Below are 6,674 nucleotides of genomic sequence, written 5' to 3'. Positions count from 1 at the left end.
TAGTAATATTGAAAAGTTTTTTTTTTTTTTTTGGCAAGTTTTTAAACCTTAAAAAGGAAAAGGTTTCCCTGATATTTGAAATTAAAAAAAATCCCTTTTTGTTACTTCATTTTCAAAGCATTTTCCCTTACAAAAAAAACTTACTCATAATAATAATAATAATAATAATAATAATAATAATAATAATAATAATAATAATAATTCGTTTATTACAAAAAAACAAAACAAATTTATCACGGTAATCAAAGCGTAAATAAATTAATAATAATAATAATAAAAACAAGTTAAAAAAAAATAAAAAGTAAGAAAAATAATTTTTAAAAAAATTTATTTAGATAAATTAGATACTAAATATTATTATTATAATTATTATTATTATTAATATTCGAAATTCGAATAATTTTTTAACGACCGTACGTGTGCATACGTGCGTGCGTGAGTGCGTGCGTGAGTGTATATTATGAATCATAACGCCAGATATAATATTTAAATTTATTTAAATAATATAATAAATTACGAAAAAGAAAAAAAAAATTTTGTTTTTTTCAAAAGAAAGAAAGAAAAAAAAGAAAAAAAAATTTTTTCTTTTCTTTTCTTTTCTCTTTTTCTTTTCTTCTGCTTCTTCTTTTTTATTTTTTTGAGCATAAGAGAAAAAAATAAGAAGTTAATTTTTTTAGGCTCATAAATATTGCTTACATACATTCCCGTCCTGTGACTACTACTAAACCTTGAAAATAAATTATTTTTTATTATGGAGATTTTTTCCTTATTTCAATTCCAACACCCTGTCTGAACGAACAATATTCTTATTCCGACGTTGCCATTTTATCATTATAAAAATTTCTTTTTTTTTTTGTTGTTGTTGTCGTCGTCGATTGAAAACAACCCAAAAGAAGAACGAATGAATATTTAAATAAAATGTCGTCTGTTTTAAACGAGATTTATATTTTGGGGTAAATGAATTTTTTTTATAACTTGTCACATTAAAAAAAAAAAAATTTTCTTTACGGTTAATCTAATCGGATAAATTATCAATCGAGGTTTTTTTTTTTTAAAGGGGAGCAACAAACGGTGGCACAAACGTTTGCACGTTTGTACACACGCGTTTCTTATTATATAAATGATGTGCACGAGAAGTTCAATAAATCAATCAAAATTTGTTATCGCATTTTTTTGTCTTTATTTTATTTTATTTAATTGATTGTTGTTGTTGTTGTTGTTACGCGCGAGTCAAATTTTCTTATTTTTATGACTTTTACGTAACTATAAGGAAAAAAAAAATTATTTAAAAGATTGTTATTAAGGGAAACAAACAAAATATAATAATTACCACTTAATAATTTTTTTGTATGAACTCGAACGACAAACGCAATATTGATAAAAAAAAAAAAAAAAACAGGCGGCGATATGAAAAAAAGACAAAAGATTAACAGTTTTCGTACTTCAACAATAAGGTGGTACTATTTTTTAGTCAAAGCAAACAACACAAAAGAAAAATATTATTGGCATTGAACAGGTTGATTTTTAGAGGACAGATGGTCTTATTTCATTTGAAAAAAAAAGGGTAGTTCGTACTTATTATTATTGAATACCACCAGGAATTGGGGTGAGAGAGAGAAAGAGAGAGAGGATTGCCAAGGGTGTTTTAACTAGAACAGTCTACGGGGGATTGTTACAATTAAATGCCATTTCGTATATGTATACCAAACCAAACTGTTTTGCTTTATCTCCAAACATATTTTTTTTTTTTTATAAATAAAACTTTTAAATTTAACATCTCGCACATTCATTTTAAAGCAATGCATTATTATTATTATTTAAAAAAAAAAAAAAAAAACTTGTTATTGTTATCAATTTCGATAACATTAAAAGGTTTCGTATTACTCATACTCATATATGAAAAATATTTTATAATGAAATAATAATAATAATAATGGAAAGTAAAAATTTCATAAACTTTTTTTTTGTTCTCTCCTCCTTTACATTATACATTACCGGTGCCTGTGAGGTGTTTGTGCGTACGTATGCGTACGTGCGCGTGCATATTATAAATTAATTTTTTTTTATAGCTTTTGAACAAATTTATATAGAGCGTCGAACGATATTCGCGGTGGTAGTAGTGGGGAACGCTATAAAATTTCAAACGGAAAATTTATTTGAAAAAATAAATTTTCTTTTTATTTTTTATTATTATTATTATTTTTTATACTTAATCATTGTTTTCAAGGAAAAATATTAAGAAAGAAGAAATAGTGAGGAGGTGGGTGGTAAAAAGTAAGATGAAAATAAAAGAGTTGAGGAGGTGCAAAAAAAAAAAAAAGAAAAAGAAAAAAAAAGTGAATTTTTTCTTTTTCTTTTTCTTTTTTTACAGCATTTTTATTATTAGATTTTGCATAAAAAAAAATTTTTACATTCGTCGCCAGTTCTGGTGCCTGAATTCAATGTTATCATCATTATCATCATCGTCGTCATCGTCATCGTCATAATCGTCACGCCTTTGAAAATTATTTTTTCCTTTTTTTTTTTTAATTTTAAAATTTAGTTTTTTTTATTATTTCAAAATATTTTTTATTCATACGAAGAAAAAAATAAATTCGTTATTATTATTATTATTTTTTTTTTCCTTTGCAGACAATAAAACGAAAACAAAGAAAAATAGAAAAAATAATTTTTAATGAAATGAAATGAAATTGAAAATCGAGAAGAAGAAACGTTAATGAAAAAAAAAAAAGCTTTTTTCTGAAGCACCGTATGCTGGACAAGAATTTGTTAGTTACTCCAAAAAGAGTGAGTGAGAGAGAGAGACAGAGAGACACACACACCATGGGGTGAACTAAATTTTGATCCACAAAGGCCATCATCTCACTAAGGGTTCTTTGGGGATTTCCCATTCAATCACCAACCTTTTTATTTCGTATTAAAATCTTATGTTCTTCACCATATGTCGATTGCCGACCACATTTTCAGCCTATTTCGGTCTCGAGCAATCTGTTTTTTTTTTTTCTTCTGCTCGACTAAACTTTTTTTTATAAAAAAAAAAAAAAATTAATATTTATTTTTTAAATCTAAAAAAATATAAAAAAATCCTGACTTTCGTACGACAAAAAAGTTAAATCGTGAAAAGTCAAAAAAAAAAAAAAAGAAAAAAAATTAACAAAAGGTCAAACGAAAAAAGAAAATTTTTTTCTTCCTTTTTTTTCCTTTTTTTCCTTTTTTTCTTTTTTCTAAAACGAGTAAAAGTTTAAATTATCAGTTGAACGTCATCTCGTTTACGTAATTGAATCAAATTTACATGACTTACTTGAAATCCTTGTTTTTTCACACTTGAATTTTCAACATTTTCCACAAAAAAATTATAATAAATTTAATTTTTTTTTTTTTTTCCAACTTTCCTGAAAATTTTTTTCTTTTTTTTTTTTCTGTTAAGAAAAACGACTCGCGATGTTACGAAAAAACTAAATTTTCTTTAAAAAAAAAACATAATCATTGAAAATTCGATTGAATAAAAAAAAAGAGAAAAAAATTTGAATTTAAAAACTGCTTGTTTAAACATAAAATTTTAAATTAAAATTTTAAATTTCTTTCTTTTTTTTTTTAATTTTGAATAACAAATTTATAAAAAAAAATTGATTGATTTTTTTTAAAAAAAATAATTATTTATAAACAAATCATAAATTTTTTTTCCTTTCTTTCTTCCATTCTTTCCAGAAAAGTTTCATATTTGTGACGTCACACACACATATAAAATATTTTTTTCATTCGTCGCCTTCGTTCTTTCTAATATTTTTTCATTTAAAAAAAAAAGCATTGAAAACGTCACGAAAAATATTATATATTATATATATATTAAAGAGAAAAATTATCGTGAGATGAGTAAATGCTGGAAAGTAGAAAGAGAGAGAGAGAGAAAGAGAGTGAGATGACAAAGGAGATGTAAAAGTATTGAAAACAAACTAACACGGTTTTCCACTCTGTCAAATTAATTTGGAATAAACAAAAAAAAAAATTTTTTTTTCCTTTTATTATTATTATTATATATTATTATCATTATTATCATTATCATTATTATTTTTTTCGTTTATACATTTTTAATGCAAAAGCGTATACGAGAAAACGAAGATTTTTTTTACGACGACGATATAAAAATATGTTTGAAAATTCTTTTCTTTCTTTCTTTTTTTCAATAAAAAAATTTTTCTTTAATTAAAAATTAATTTTATAATAAATTTTACTAAAAGGTTTGATTATCGGGTACCGGGTATTTAAATAATAACAAGCAGACGACAAATAAACGTTGAAGACGTGTGGTCCCACAAACAAAAGGACATTTTTTTTTTTTTTTAAATTTTTTAATTTTCGTTCGGTTAATCAAATAAGAAAAAATTTTAAGAAACGAAAAAAAAAAAAATCCGGTTTGGTTTTGACTGTCACACCGCCCCCCGTCCCCCGCTTGTCTGTCCGTGGCCTCTAAAATATGTTTCATCCCTTAAAACCTCGAAGGGTGGGTGACCGACGGATTCGACGCCACTTAGTCAAATTGACAATATTGGTCATAATTTTTTTTCTTTTTTTTGTTTTGTTTCTCTCTTTCTCACTCTATCACTCTCTCTCTCTCTCTCTTTCTCTTTCTCGTTCCTTGTTTTTCCTTTTCATTTATATAATGAAAAATATTTTCGAATATGTTGTTGTTACGTCGTGTTCGGAAACAAACAAAAAAAAAGTTTTTATTACGACCTGTCCGAAAAATTATTAATATTATTATTTTACTTTTTATTTGAATTTTTCTTCCCGCCCCTCTCCTCCCTCCCCCTTTCCCATCCCGCTTACAACGACCGGTTGAAATTGGGAAAAATAAATATTTTTTTGAAATTTCCAAAAAAAAATTTTTATTTCTTTTTTTCCCTACCTTCCTCCTCCCCCTTTCCTCCCCCCCCAGAAAAAAAAACAATTTCGCAACTTGATGTTTTTTTAATAATATTTCATCTGAGGCTCGCAACAGCAAAAAAAAAAAAGGAAAAAAAAATTTTTCGTACGCCGAGGGGACGAGAAGGAAAAAAAAGGAAAAAACTTGATTCAAGCCTTCGGGGTTAAAATGTTTAGGGGTTGATCGAAGTGACAGTTAGAAACTGCCTTTTAGCTGATATTGGATACTCAATTACATTACACCGCATAGATGTAGAAATAGATAAATAGATAGATAGATAGATAACTCATTTTTTTCTTTTTTATTTCCAAAAATTCGAAAAAAAAATGTCCTTTAAGAACGTTACTGTCACAAATTTATCCCGCCCCCCCCCCAAAAAAAAAAAATTTTTGAACTAACAAAAAAAAAAAAGTAAAAACCGTCATGGAAAACTCTTTATAAAGACAGACGTAACATAAAAAAAAAAGAAAACTTTTCAAAGCTTCTGCTCTTTGAATGTTTTCCATATTTCAATTCGTTTTTATTTTTGAACCAAAAAAAAAATTCGAAATTGGTGAAAATAATAATAATAATAATAATAAAAAATTGAATGGAAAAAAACATGAAGAAGAGAATGAACATAGAAAAAAAAAGTAGAAATTTATTGAAAATTATTCAAAATAGGTGTGATTGAAAGAAAAAAAAAAGAAAATTCTTTAGAAGGGATGAAAATAGAAGAAAAAAATGTGGAAAAATTGTAGAAAAAAAAGTTTTTTTAAATTGGGATAAAAATAAAAGAAAAAAAATTTTTTTCTGATCGTTTTACATTTGAAATTAGAGCTTTTGATGTGAAAATGTCGATTGAATAATTTATACGTACATAAAATAAAAAAAAATTTTTTTTTTTTTAGGGATTACTACATAAATTTTTAAATCTTTTTTTTTCCCTTCACCTTTCCTCCCTCCCTTACCACTCTTTTACCCCCCTCCCCCCATCCTATTCCAGTGTTTTTTCATATTACAACATTGAAAAAAAATTTTTTGTGTTTAATAATAATAGTAATCAATGTTTAACTTTAGTAAAAACTACGACAGGTGCGGATTGGTACCCTTTTTTACAAAAAGTATTAATATCATAAACACCTGATTTTTTTTTTTTTTCATGGTCATCAAAGTCCGTCCGTAGTCTTGATTATTCGGCAGTGATAAAAGTTGATTGATAACAATGAAATAATAATTTAATATTTTCCGGTTAGAAAATTAGGTTCAATATTAAGAGAGACACGCCTTCTACAATATTCAATCTTGTTTTTGTTCCATGATATAAGACTTTCCATCCATCAACGCTTTCCTATTCCTATTATTATTATTATTATTATTATTATTATTATTATTATTATTAAAATAAACAGAAGAAAAGGGATAATAACATTTGAATAAATTCTCATGGAAACTTAATATAAAAGGCCTAAAATTAATTATCTATTTTAAATTGATACGGGAGTTTCGGCTCCTCCTTCTACTGTTGCCTGCTGCTTATGCTACTCCTGCTGTTGCTCTTGCTTCTGTCGTCTGTCCATACTTCCTAAAGCTTATGTAAATTATATTTTATTCGGTTCCGTGAATTTCAATTATCGAAATCTGTTCTTTCATTTTGCCTTTTCATCTTAAATATTTTCCAGTTTCAATTTATTACGCATTCGATTTATCTATGATAAAAGGATTTATAAAAAGGTTTCCGTGTGTGGTTTTCTTCAGGAAAAATTTTTAA

The sequence above is a fragment of the Pediculus humanus genome, genomic scaffold (assembly GCF_000006295.1).
Source record: "Pediculus humanus corporis 1103172107647 genomic scaffold, whole genome shotgun sequence".
NCBI classification, from domain to species: Eukaryota; Metazoa; Arthropoda; class Insecta; order Psocodea; family Pediculidae; genus Pediculus; species Pediculus humanus.
Note: the sequence above shows the minus strand (reverse complement) of the source record.